At 38.5% G+C, this 14,220-nt stretch overlaps 1 protein-coding gene across 1 annotated transcript in view; it reads left to right on the forward strand.

The window, feature by feature from the left end:
* Positions 1-6,480: 6,480 nt before the first annotated feature.
* Positions 6,481-14,220, forward strand: part of LOC122807033 (prickle-like protein 2) — a 482,148-nt gene continuing 474,408 nt past the window's right edge. The window contains exon 1 of the mRNA XM_044077928.1: positions 6,481-7,001. The gene's annotated coding sequence lies outside the window, so the exon portion shown is untranslated. The remainder of the gene's footprint in view (positions 7,002-14,220) is intronic.

Here is a 14,220-nt window from a genome sequence, read left to right on the forward strand (position 1 = left end):
TACTGTTATTATGTATGGAAAATATCTTGATAAATCATTTTCTTTATTCATGTATGTGTTTTGTCAGTGCTGCCTGCAAGTTTTATTCAGTTTATCCACTTAGCACAGTGCATTGTTATGCATTACCTCTTAGATCAAGAAATCTGGACAAAGCCTAAAATAATGGAGGGAAAAAGGCTCAAAAATAAGGACAGATTTTAAATATTACTCCAATAAACTTACAAGGTTGCTAGAAGAACAGGATTTGTGTTAGCATGTATTTTCTGAAAGAAATGAAGACTGAAACTCAAATGTGTGTCATTATCTAGTGACTTCAATGGTCAGTAATTTGCTAGAAATTTTATGAGGAACAGAACAAAAATATGAGGTAAAAATATGGAGTTCTGTAAAAATGTGGACAAGGTGAGAGGACATTGCTGGGCCAGATATTTGAATGAATCTGGAAAATGTTCAGCTGGATGGTAGAGAAGATTCATCACCCCCCCCCCCCATATATGCAATCATTCCTCTTCCACCTCCGCCAAAAAACAGAAACTGAAGGGGACGCATTGTTTGTTTTCTGACATCACTGTTCAGGAGGATAAAGGTTGAATATGCAAACATTAAATGTCTTGTTACTGATGTGCTACAACATGCATTTACCTTGTGCTAGTGTTTCTTGCATTGCTTGACTCGTAATCATCCTCATAGATAATATAGCAGCCACATAGCTGAAGGCAAAGCATAGCCATAACAGACTTAGTCTGTGCCATCTACAGCAAACAAGAGGGTAATTGTAAATGAAATGTATAGTGTGAAAAGTAATTTCTAAGAAATTTTAACTTAATTCATTTATTTGTTAGCCAGGTAAATGAACTGGTCCTTCTTGAACCCTTATCAGCCACAACCTGTGCCCCAAAGACAAAGGTATGTAGAGCATATATAGCCACAGTTTAGTGTGGCTAGTCAGCTGCCATGTTTTTTTGGAGGTGGGGTGAAACCAAACTACTCCAGACAAAACCCATGCAGACATGGCAGGATTTGCCAAACTCCACATTGTAAATGGAATCTGAGACTGAATTCAGACCATGATTAAACCAATAACTTGGCTATGAACATTAAAATGGCCTTAGCTATAATAGAAAGTGTGCATAGTTGCATGAATATAGGTGATACTTAGGTTACACAGTATGAAGGTAAGTAAAGAGTTCTTTTTCAATTTATTTAATTAAGTCTGTGAAAAGTTTTTTCTTGAACCCAATTTAGACACAGCCCAGGTCAAGGGCAAAGAAAAGGGGAACCATGAATTCATTAGTGCTGCATTGGGTACTCACTCTGACTGATATTATGCAACAAGATGCTTACCTCAGACTCCATAGTTCTAGCTGGAGACCTGCAGTGCTGAAACTAACTGTTCTTCTCTGTAGTCATTCTTTGTGATTCTCCCCTCCCAGCAAGAAAATAAAAACTGGATGTATGCTAGTGAGGGGTGTTCCACCCTAGAGTACCCGTAGCTTAAATCTACATTTGGTATATGCAAGTGTTTTCACTTTATCTTTCTGTTTGCTCTCTATACTGCATACAATTGTTATCTAGAACTGTGATGCCCACATGTCTTTGGCTGGATCATTATTGGCTGGTGAGGGCCAGCCTGGCATTAGACATCCCAAGCATACCTCTTTAATGTTAAAGCTATGGAACCTAAAAAAAAAATGTAATATTATTCGGTTTGGGAACTAAGAACATCATTGCAACTACCACATACATGATAAGCTCCAACACATATACTGTTATAAGAAATCTCTTTCAACCACCATGTACAGTATCTACTATTATTAGGAAATCCTCCTACCTAGACATCTAATTACTAGAGGCATATGTTTCAGGACCAAGGAAGTGATTGTCCTTTCTACTTCTTCCTTTTCAGGCTATAACAGAGCTTGATGTTCCTTTGGCATGTATCAATCTAGAAATATTACCTAAACAGAAAAATAAAACATAACTTCCATCCATCCATCCATCCTCAACCCCTTTTTCCCATTTTTGCACATGGGGTCGGGGTGTCACTTCAACAGTGACAGTCATCTCAAGCCAAGGTTTACACTAACAGGTGGCTAGCCTTGCCGCAGATCTCCTCACAAAAGAAAAAAAAAGAAAGAAAAGGAAAGAAAAAGAAAAGCTAAGGTACACGCTCCCTAAGAGTATATAAAAGTCCTGTCATTTTCCTCCATTTATTGGTTCATAGGTTCATAGGTAGGTACTAGGCTATCTGCCCGAAGGCATTTATAAGCCTAGCCAGAATGCGTCGGCTTTCGCCGCCCCCTTAAATTAGTTCCCTGTGCATCTGTCCAGCAGAGCCACTGAAGTGATCCCCAGGGTAAACTTTCTGTTTCCCATCCGCTCGTCAAGGTTTCTCTTGAAGAGGGTAAGCAAGGAGCTCTGCCTAATGTAGATTGGAATCTTGTTCCAAAGCATGGGAAGTCTCTGGGACAGGAATCTATCTCTCCAGCATGTCCTATTTATTGTTGTGGTGAGGTTTAGATCCCTAGAGCGTGTGGCTTGAGAGGATAAGGATTTCTTTAGGTGGAGCATGTCTGTCAATTCTGAGTTGGACATGGCCTTGTATGTCAGGCAGAGAACACCTCTGAGTAGGCGGTATGCAACCGAGTACAGCTGGAGTTTCTTCAGTCAAGCTGCATAGGGCATCTGTTTGTGGCCAGTGATCCTCTTGGTGAGGTACATCTGTGGTCTTTCCAGCTGTTGCAGGTGTCTTGTAAGGTACATCCCAAATGGGGCATTGTACTCTATGATGGGTCTGATGAGTGATGAGTAGAGGGGCACAATAACCTCTTTTGATCTGTATGTGAACCCTTTTGTGATTAGGTGGGCCACATAGAAGTATTTTCTAACCACTCTGGCAATGTGATAATCAAAGGAGAGGTTACTATCTACTTGGGTCCCCAGATCCCTTATTACTTCTTCCGTATTTAGGGGACTACCACCTATGTGGTAGCTTGTGGGTACTTTGTTTTTTCCAAAGGGGATGACTATGCACTTTTTGGCATTTAGCTTGAGGCCATGATTTTGATACCAGGTATCCGTCTCAGTGAGACCCTTTTGGAGGATGTCTGTGTCAGCCAGAGAGTCAATTATAGCCCCTAGTTTGCAGTCATCTGAGAACTTGGTCAGCCATAGTCCTCGTGTGCTTGCCTGTACCTCTGAGAAGTATATGCCGAACAGGAGGGGTCCTAGGACTGAGCCTTGGGGAACGCCACTTGTAACTGGTTTAGAGTCGGACTTAGCTCCTGCAACTCTCACCATGTGGGTTCTGTCCGTGAGCTAGTTGGCAACCCATTTTGTGATGTAGGGGTTTATGTTCAGGCTGGTAAGCTTGTCTATAATACCAGAATGGGGAATGGTGTCAAAGGCCTTTGCGAGGTCTAGATAGGGTGTGTGTACCACCATTCCCTCATCTATAGCCTTGGTAACTGTCTCAAAGAAGTCCACCAGGTTCAGGAGGCATGATCTGCCCTTAACAAAGCCGAACTGGGTAGGGTCCAGTGTTTGGAGGTTCCCAATGTCTCTGTTAATGAGTTCCATGATGATGCGTTCCATAGCCTTGCAGACCAAACTAGTCAGGCTTATAGGGCAATAAATCCTGGGGTCTGTTGTGGCTCCACCTTTGTGGAGTGGAATAACCATTGCTGTGTGCCACTCTATGGGTACGTAGCCTGTGGAGAGGGTGAGTTTGAACAATGTGTTTAGGTGAGGGGTTAGTTCGTCTTTGAGCTCATGTAGGATGCAGCCTGGGACACCGTCCGTCCCATTGATGCTGTGTTTTTGGCTTTGGAGAGGGCTGTTTTTAACCTGAGTGTCTGTGATTTCAGGGGCTCTACATTCTTCTGGTATGGTTATGGGCCCTTTAGGGGGTGAGAGGGGGTGACGTTTGCACTGAACCTGTCTGCCAGGATGTTGGCGTTATCGGTCGGTTCAGTGTATTTTGTGCCATTCTGCACTAACTCTGAGCAGATCTGAGCATTACCACTTAGATTCTTGACATAGCTAAAGAATGCCTTGTGGTTATCTTTGGTGTCCTTGGCAATTTTTCTTTCGAAGCTTGTCTTGGATAATTTTATGAGGGATCATAGTTTCTTGCTGATACTGATCTGGGATGTCTTCCCTTCTTGGGATTTTACTCTTTTCTGTACTAGTTTCCTCCTTCTATTGTATAGCTTGTTTATGGCAGGGGTCCACCAGACTGGTTTCCTTTTCTTGGAGGAGTGAGTCTTGGTTTTGCTTGGGATAGCACGATCCATGCATTCTTGTAGGTGTCCGTAGAATGCATCAGTAAAGGATTTTGCAGCTTGGACAGCGTTATCCTTTAGCATGGGGGCTTTGAAACTTTCCACCTCAGTCTTAAGTAATGTGAAGTTTGCTTTTGAAAAGTTTTTTATGGTGGTTTCTTTGTCCAGTGGTGGACTTCTACATGGTGATCTCTGCTAGCCATAAGGATGCAAATGATCCCGCCCTGTCTGACCTCTTGCACATTCTTACAAGTATGCATTCTAAGGTCATAAATCAGCACTGCAATGTAAACAGAACATGTTGGTAAAACAGATGCATCTTGCAAAGGATTCCCTTCCAGTGGAATAAACTTATTTTCCATATCAAACAAAGTAGCTCCCAAAATGTCTTTTAAACCAACCTGAGTGAGTTGAAAGAGAATCCATAGATTAGCCCATGGTCTGGCTTCTTAATCTCTCATAGATCAAGGGAACATATAGTGAAAATTGCACTGGCTGGGATCCAAATTGTCTACTGGACCAATTGTCTAGTGTACACCTGTCAGCCAATAATGTGTAGGCAAAAGTGAATGTACAATACTCAGCAGCAGGCTACCCTTGGGCTAACGGTATATTGCCTGTATATGCTGCATTCACTAAACTGCCTATGTATTACTGACGAGAAGCAAATAGAGTCTATATCATAAGCTGGGGAGGCTTTGTGGAGGATTATGTATGGATAACAAAGAAAGTAAGAAGGGCAAAATGGGAACTTGTGGTGGGATTCCAGATGTAAAATATTCTTAAAACTGAACCATCACGTTATGCAAGTGTGAGAAACGCAGTGTCAGTTCTGCAAATATGAATTTATGAATTTCCTTTTGACTGTATGTTTCTAATAAAGAATGACTACCAAATCAGGCCTGGCTACGCGTAGTGTTTATCACTGTTACAACAGCCAGTTATTGTTTTGGTACTGTGTATAAATTGTAGAACAGCCGTGTCTTTTATTCACTTGAAATTTATGACAGGAAAATACACACACCTATTATATCATGGGAAATAGACTAGGGAGCTACCCACTGGATCAGACTGCTGCAAGCTGAGCTATGCTAGCCCAGCGTGCCAGTGAACTACAAAAAAGTTTGTCAGTATGTGTTCTGGGATACCTGTGAACTGTGCAACACATGTTCTGTTCACATGAAGAGGTAGAGTAGACAGACCAAATAGAAGTTTTAAAAACCCATACATCACACAGGACAACTTCCAAAAAATCCAGACCTTTGCACAGATCTCAGGTGTCTTGTTTTACTTCATACCTTTTACCTCAGTTATCTGGGACAAACTAGTGATGTTGTTCATTTAGAAGGGTATCGTGTGCTAGGGTAGCAGATTTTGTACAGCATCACGTCTGTAAATGTAAAGTGTAATCCTATTTACTCACTAACTCTCATTCTTCTTTCACCTAAAGAATGATTTCTGAAAAGGCATAGCAACACGTTGATGCAAAACCAGGAAATGTCCCTGAAAACGGAGGTGGTCACCAGGTGAGGACCTTTGCTGTAGGCAGCAAGCCTCTGTGAAAAGTCCAAACCTCTGAAACTTGAAAATGCTCAGCAAATGCAGATTAAGTATAGCTGAGTCCTCTTTTAGAGAGTGAACTATCTTATCACTAGAATATATTCAATGTGTTGTGCATCGAGAAACACAGTACCTGGGAGTATTAATAATAATCACAAGGCAGACAAGGAAAACAAAAGCAATTTTTTTTTCTAGGAGTAATATCTATCAGTTCACAGAATATGGCTCTTACAGATAATTAGATGGCATTTTGCAGTGCGTTTAGAAAAGACAGATTTTTGTTAGGTCATCAGATCATAAAAGCTTTTCCCATTTCTATTTGCTTAAGGATTTCATGCTCTAAGTATAAAACTAGAGCATGTTTTATTCTTCCTGAAATATGCCTAAAAGTGAGTGTAGTTTATAATACATATGCATAAGAAAATGTTTTTTTTTATGTATACTGCCATGTAGAATAAACTTCCACATTCCACACGCCTTCTGGCTACTGACAGAAAGAAAATAACTTATTTACATGCTAATGAACTTAAACAACTGGTCGATGAGGTTGCTAATTATACCAGTGCAATGATACAGAGTTGCTGACATCACTGCCTTTATTAGCATGCAGGAAACGTGTGCACTGCAACAGCAGTGACGGGGCTCAGATTCCAGGCAGGCAATTATTTGTGAAGCCCTGAACATTTCCTTTCAGATGTATTGCATTAGGGAAAGCAAGTTAAACATATATTTGCTGCCTTAGAAGGACATTTGGTAACACCCTCAAGTCAAAGTCTGTTGGAGTTATTTGGATTTAGGAAGGAGATACAGTTTCAAGGAGGAACAAGGCAAATAAAGAATTCTAGTGAAAATGGTTTGTACCTATAAAGTCACATAAATATGGAACTGATGGTTTCTGCAGATTTTCTGTCAAGCCATAGCATCTTTGATATGTATGGTTCCTGAAAGGCTCTGATGAAAGACTGCTGCTGATTCGGAGGCTAGTATTATCTGTCATATAATCTAACGGAAAGGAAAAGAAAAAAAACAAGGATGCTGTGCTACAGTATAACACTTCTTGTGCTTTTTGAGGTGGTTTTGAAGGAGGCGTAAACTGTAAATACTAACACACGTCACAGCTAGAAATCAGTTATACTGTCGATTTCACTTGGGGGCAAGGTAAGAAATTATAGCATTGTACTTATAATTCAGTAGATAAAACAAAAAGACTAAATAAACCGTTTCTTTTAGGCTTCTGTAAATCCATAAAGCTGCAGACATTGTGTTATGACAGCTGCTCTTAATTACCATGTAATATTCCATGTGGTCATCGGCTATTTCAGGGCACTAAGGCCAAGTGAGTAGATTAGTACAATATAAAATTGTCTGGAACCTGTGATTTTTAATGATTTAAATAATATGTCACTTCATATTGATCACCTTGTATGGTGAGTCATCTGTAAAATGGCTCGATACTGCAGTAGCATTGAGGTTGTTGTCAAACCAGTATCTAACATTTTATTTCGAGCAGGGATTGTTTTATAGTGTCTGTTCTCTGCTTTTTTTTAATAAGCATTTTTTCTCTGCATTACAGAATCCTCTTTCACTGCAAATGGAAATACAACAATCATACTCAACATTGACATTGGTTATGTAACTCTCTTATTGGGTTTTAACATAATATTCTCTAGTTTTCAGCATTCTAGAAAAATGCTTTATTTGCATTTTAATTAAATACATCTGTGATAAAATGAGAAGATGTGTATCTTAAAATGCAAATGATGTATTTTTTCTAGATGATAGCTAACTGATGCCTTCCACATCATATATGACACCACATAGCATTATAAAGAAGATAGTGCATATTTCTAATGCTGTGCGTGTAGTAAGGATTGCAAATATATTTTTTTCTTTATCATTACCTCTTTGGGAGCTACAGCTGTATGAATAGTAATGTTGGTTTAAATTTGCAGATAGAATTAGCTTCAAAAAGCCCAGGTCTGTAGCATCACATTTAAACAGCCATATGTGACATAATATATGACATGTGGTTATGTAAAAGATTTAATCAGGTTACTGCTGGTTTTGTAGGCTTGATTCCTTGGCTGTCCTAAAGATTGATTGGACCTTGATGAACCACATAAGAGTAGCACTCAAGCTGGGTAATGTTAGAATAATGTAACTGTGCCAGATGTGAAGTTAACAGTTTGGTCTAATCTGTGAAGCTTCTGGAGAATGCTGTAAAGGCATTACCGAGCACATATTATCATTTTTATGTGCAAGAGTAATTGTCCCCAAAGACCCATTTGTGCTGCTTTATATTGTGTATATGCAGAATAATATATTACTTTTGCTAAGCAGTCTAGCTAACATATTGTAGTAAATTTTAAAGGCATAAAAAGGAAAGAAACGCTGTTCGTTGATGTAATGATAATAACCTTTAGAGCTGTAGCTTAAAGCAAAACCTGGCATCTGAATGGGTAGCTCATTGTTCCTGCAGAACAGTTTGTTGCAGGTCTTACACTCTGAGGTCAGAGGGCAGCCACTAACACACACACACATCAAACACTATACTAAAGTGCTGCATCATTCATTTGCCTTGAAATTTCTTTTTACATTATTATGGATGGAAAGGTTTGTCTCCTGGAAACAGAACAGATAAGGGGCTGAAATTATTTGGAGTCAATAGGCTTACACATTTGTATGTACTTTCTCTTAATGTTTTCTGTTCTTTTCACCTTATCACCTCTCTCTCTCTCTTCTTTTCTGTTCTCAACTGTGTGTGTGTGTGTGTGTGTGTGTGTGTGTGTGTGTGTGTGTGTGTGTGTGTGTGTGTGTGTGTGTGTGTGTGTGTGTCTGCATCTGCATGCATGTGTATGTGTGTGTGTGTGTGGATATATGTATATATATATATATATATATATATATATATATATATATATATAGATAGATAGATATGTAGATATAGATATATATAGATATAGATATATATGGAGAGAGAAATATATAGATATAGATATATTGCCATTTACAAATAACCACCAATAAATATCTAAAAGCATAAGTTAGGAGGCATTAGAGCAGCAATGGGCATTCTTTCACTGAGAAGATGGCTAAGAGATATGAATTACTGAAGCAGGTAGTTTCAGAAAGTGACTGTTGAAAGTGATGTGTGAAGCTGAAATCAAGGTAAAAGTATAGTAGAAATTAACCCTTTGGAAGAAAAAGAAAAAAATCCTAAAGGTGAAGGAGATGACTTAGCAGAGAGTAATGCAAAACCTCCAATTTAAACATGAGGGAGAGAAAGAAAGAGAGATAAGTATACCCTGAAGTTGGTTTGCACTGAAACCAGTTTGCTGCTGGCTAATTGCTGGAAGAATATTAATATCATCGGTGCTGTTTTATAAATGCATCACCCACATACCTCTCAACCTTTTGTTGCAAGAAATCTGAACAAAGCCACAAATAATGGGGGGACAAAGGACCAAAAATAGCTATACTTTTTAAATACTGCTCTTACAAACTTAGAAAGTTGAGAGAATAACAGGTTTTGGTTTAGCATTCATTTTGTGAAGGATAGTAAGTGTGAAAATTAAATGTCTGCCATTATTTTCAGACTTCAGTCCTCAATGATTTGTCAGTGATTTGCTCGAAAACTACAATTTTATGAAAATTGGACCAACAATATGAATAAAAAATCTGGGCATTCTGTAAAAATCTGGACAGTTGAGACTTATGATCACCCATCTTTGATAATAAAGAAATTAGAATGCTGATTTGTGGTGTACTGGGCTATTGTTTGTCAATTTTGATGTTTATGCCCATGTACATTACTAATGGGGTTTTGGGTGTTTCCTTGCTTTTTTTACAGAGAAAAAGAAAATCCTTGTCATGTATTTTGGCTTATTGAATAAGATCAATAATAGAACCATTCGGCTAATTATAGTTAGTTTAAAATTATTGTTTTTGCCCCCCCACGCCCTCAGCTGACCATCGCTGCCGCTGAGACCATCTGTTCATTTACAGACTTTGCTGTATTTGACAAGCCCCTCCTGCATTTTCTTCAACCCATGTGCATGGCTGGTAAGGAGATTAAGGAAGGCAATTCATGGCAGCATCATATAGGTTGTCAGAGAGGATGTTTTTGGTAATGCCCTAAATAAGTCCCTTCCTCATTGCACATACATACCATCTCAGGATGGACATGCAATTGACGTACTTGTGTTTTGTCCCACCTCCTCAGCAACTCAGCCAATGCCCTGCTTCCTTGCAAACAACATGCCCCCCCAACACATCCCTGACCTTTGCCAGAGATCAAGCATAGGATGTCCTTGTGTGGTCTCCCTCTCTCCCTCAGGAAGGGCCCACCCATCCTCGCTTGCCATAGAACTTTTACAGTAATCAAACCTGGGTCGCCTGGATTGTAGTCAGAGCTTTCTCCCTCAGTACAATGGCTGGCTGGCTTGTCTAATCACATTTATTTCAGATTTCCTGCTGCAATTGCTTATGTTTACTTACAGATCCAAAATAATCTATTAAATAAATTGGCCAGGTAGGAGTTTTAAAAAAAGTGTAGCACAGATGTTAAAGTGACTGCTTGGTTAGGAATGAACCAAACAGTGCTGTGTCCTTGCATTCATACAGGGACCTTCCTGGTTGTGTTTTTAATATCATGCCACTTTTGGGTATTTGTTGATATTCTTCCCGTAGTATATTATTACTGCATTGACTATCAGTGGTCGAAAGTATTTTAAAAGGTAGCAGAGGGACAAGTCCCATTCAGTAAGATGTGTCCTTGCCTAATTGGTCCTCAGTTGACATCAAACCACAGTAATGCTGATGAAACGTGCAATGGTGTTACTGGTGTCTTGGAACTTTCTGCTGGTTTCAGTAATTCTATATGATGATGTGGTTTTGTACCGACTGTGAGGCTGAAGAATGAATCAGGATTGTCCTAAGTCCAGTCTGTCATACCACAGTTAGTGTATAGGCATACACTGATAATTTAGTAAACTGTATGCCCTAATATAGTACCTTTGGTCCTAATGCTATCCGGGGCAGTTGCAGGGGAAGATTATGCATGATTTTACTTCTGAATAATGCTATTGTATTATCAGAATTGTATTTAAACAACCAACATAATTGTTATGAAACAGACTCAATGAACTGCACATTAATATTTCCATCAGTCATAGGTCAGATAATTATCAGGTGGAATGTTTCTTATGTTTCATTCAGTTTGACCTTCCAGTCTTTCCATTAAATCCATCATTGTACATAAATGCAGCTGCACAGAATTATTTGTCAAAAGTATAGTCTCTCCTTGCTGATAATGTGTGTAATTCCAATATCTAGATTCATGTTAGGACTTTAACAAGTGTTACTGCTTACTGAATGAATGTAGTTTAAGAATTAAAACTTGCATTCCTAAAACATAGTATCCCCATGAAGTGTTTAGGAAGCAGCCACATCATTCCTGGATGTAATATTTTTTTCTCGTTCTTTAGTTCAGTTAAGAATGCATGAGCATTCTAAACCTTTTTTTAGCATGGTAGAATCACTGGTCCAGCTTTAGCTGGCTTGTAATATTTTTCTGATACAGTTTGTTAGAAATATGCTATTCATTAAAATTCCATTAGTTCCATGCAGATTTTACAGTTCATTTTTTTCTTTCTTTTTCTGATTGTGCTAGATTCCTTGGATTTATTAGAATAACATGTATTTTTTTCTTGGATGTAGCCGTATTTGCAGTGCTTTTGTTAATTTTCCCCTGTGCTGTGCTACAAAGTTGGGGACTCAAGAAATGCAGCTGTTGTCAGGTCTAATGATATGTTGTTTGCCAACAGTGCTATCTGCTAAGCAAGTCATGCAGGTCAGCATTTCTAAATGCTTAACCTCTCTGCCTTTTTTCTGTTCACATAAAAGAAACATGTTTCATCATGTTTCTAGATTTGTTTTTTGTAGTGTATATAACCGCTTTGTTGTAATTAACCTTCCATATACGTACTTTTTCCCATATTGAGGATATGGTTTGCTTTAACAGAACAGCTCAGTCCTGTAAAATGCTTTAAACCTTTGACAGACTGTGAAGTACTTAAAGAAGCACTAGAAATTAAGCTACCTTAAACATAAAGAGATGGAAGTGTAGCTGTCTAGTGTTTAGTTTTTTTTTTTTTTATCCAGCAACCTTCAAAATGTTAATAAAACTAAGATCATCTGCAGCATTTCTTATGTTCCCACTGCTCATATAAAAGGTGCATATTGCCTTATAAATACTGAGTTACACACTTTAAAGACTGTCTGTTTGAATGAGCGAGGACAACATAACCGTTTAATCAAACCGCATGTTTACAGGACTAGGAAAAAAGAGTGCTGTTTTAAAGAGAAAAAAAAACATTCACATGTATGTATAATTTTGTAGTGTTGTCTGATCATGAGGTTAATCTGAAAGCAGTATATGGCTCTATGCCATTTTATTAATTCATTTTAAAAATCTGATTTAATCTAGTATGAATTAAAAAATAACCCAAAAAAGCTTAATAAGAAAAATTGTGTTTTCTCATATCTCAGAATATTTTGATGATTTTGTTAATATGCCATCCTTCAGTAGCACCACACAATATCCATTGTCTCAGCTTGGAGTATCTGTCATTAATTATGAAACAAGGCACAGCTTTATGTGCAGTGTGTGGCAGTGTGTTGCAGCAGCTGCTCTGGCAGAAATGGGGGGATTATTTGACACACAGGGCATAATTTATTGCCTCAGGCTTAACTATACTATTTTTGCTTTGGAAAGAATTTAAACAATGCTTCTCCTTTCAGAGAGGGTTATATTGTGCATCTATTATCTGTTTGTTATTGTCTGGGACTGGTTTATTTGAACTCATTCAAAATATGTACAGTAGATAAATAATAGTGCTCTGTGTCTGTGTGGCAACTCTTTTACCACATATAAAGCTCTGTAAACCTTTACCGTAGTGTACCAATTGTCCTGGGATTCTTTCCATTAGTAAGAGGATGTTAAGACCTGAGTGGTCAGAAAGGGACTCAGCTTCTGCTGTTACTGTAACATAAGATCACAACAGGACCAAATTCTCAATGTCAGTTGCTCTAACAACTGTAAGTTCTTATTATGACATCTAGAAGACAGAAAGCAAGTGTGTTGAGGGCTGGGCAGGAGGTTACTTATTAAAATACTGCCTGAGATTAAGTAATTTCAGGAAAAAAATGAATTATTTATCCAGGTGATAAAATGAAATAAGGAAGGAATTGCTTACAGCTCATTCAAAATCACATGCAAAAAGGGAAATTTGAAAGCAACAAGCTTTATCAACCAACATGGACAGCATTGCTTTAACAGATTGTCAAACTCTGTAGTTGAATTACACTTCTTACTAAGTAAAGGGTATGAGTCACAAAGAAATCACATTACCAAACATGCTGAGGCTGGCTTAGTTGATACCAATAGTAGCCGCGGTGGTGCAGCGGTAGCATTGTTGTCTCACAGCAAGAGGTTCTCCCGTTCGATTCTCGGCTGGAGTGCCTTCTGTGTGGAGTCTGCACATCCTCCCCATGGTCGAGTGGCATTCGAAAGACATGCGTAAATGAGCATGCCTTCATTGAAGGTTGGGCATCGGCCTGGCACCTTGGCACTGTAAAAATATACTGCCAATCATTAGCGGACCGCAGTTCCACTGTGGAGACCCCTAACCGGGAAAAGCCAAAAGAAGAACAGGTTGAAACCAATAGGTTTCTCAACAAAGTTCTTGCTGTGCTTCTGAGTTTTATTATAAATTCATAGTAAATTACTATACTAGCTGACCCTGTGGACTAATTTATGCCTAACCAATCTGCATTCCAAATGTGAGAATCAAATCATGTACTTTGAGTCTGTGAGGTAAACATCTTTACCATTGTACCAACTCATGTAAGTATTATGGAACTATATATAGACAAACAAACATAGATTATATACATATGTGTGTGTGTGTGTGTGTGTGTGTGTGTGTGTGTGTGTGTGTGTGTGTGTCTATATATATATATATATATATATATATATATATATATATATATATATGTGTGTGTGTGTGTATAACATAACTTTGTCAGCTCTAGCTGTTGTCAACATTTGTTTAATTGACAAAATCTGGTGAAGTACAGAGATGGTCGACAGGTGTATGAGATCGCACAGTTCTTTGGATGAGAAATATGCCCTTTCCTTGACACTGTGTGATTATAGTTAGTATATATAATTAGCAGGGGGAGTGGGGAGCATTGGGGCTTGCCCCCCCTGAAAAAAATCAATTTTTAATCTGTTCTTTTTTTTTATCTTTATTTTTGCATGCACTGAGGCTGTTGCTCAGTACGTAAATAATAACATATTGACATTTGCAACGTC

The sequence above is a fragment of the Protopterus annectens genome, chromosome 7.part0 (genome assembly GCF_019279795.1).
Source record: "Protopterus annectens isolate FY-2018-M chromosome 7.part0, PAN1.0, whole genome shotgun sequence".
NCBI classification, from domain to species: Eukaryota; Metazoa; Chordata; order Ceratodontiformes; family Protopteridae; genus Protopterus; species Protopterus annectens.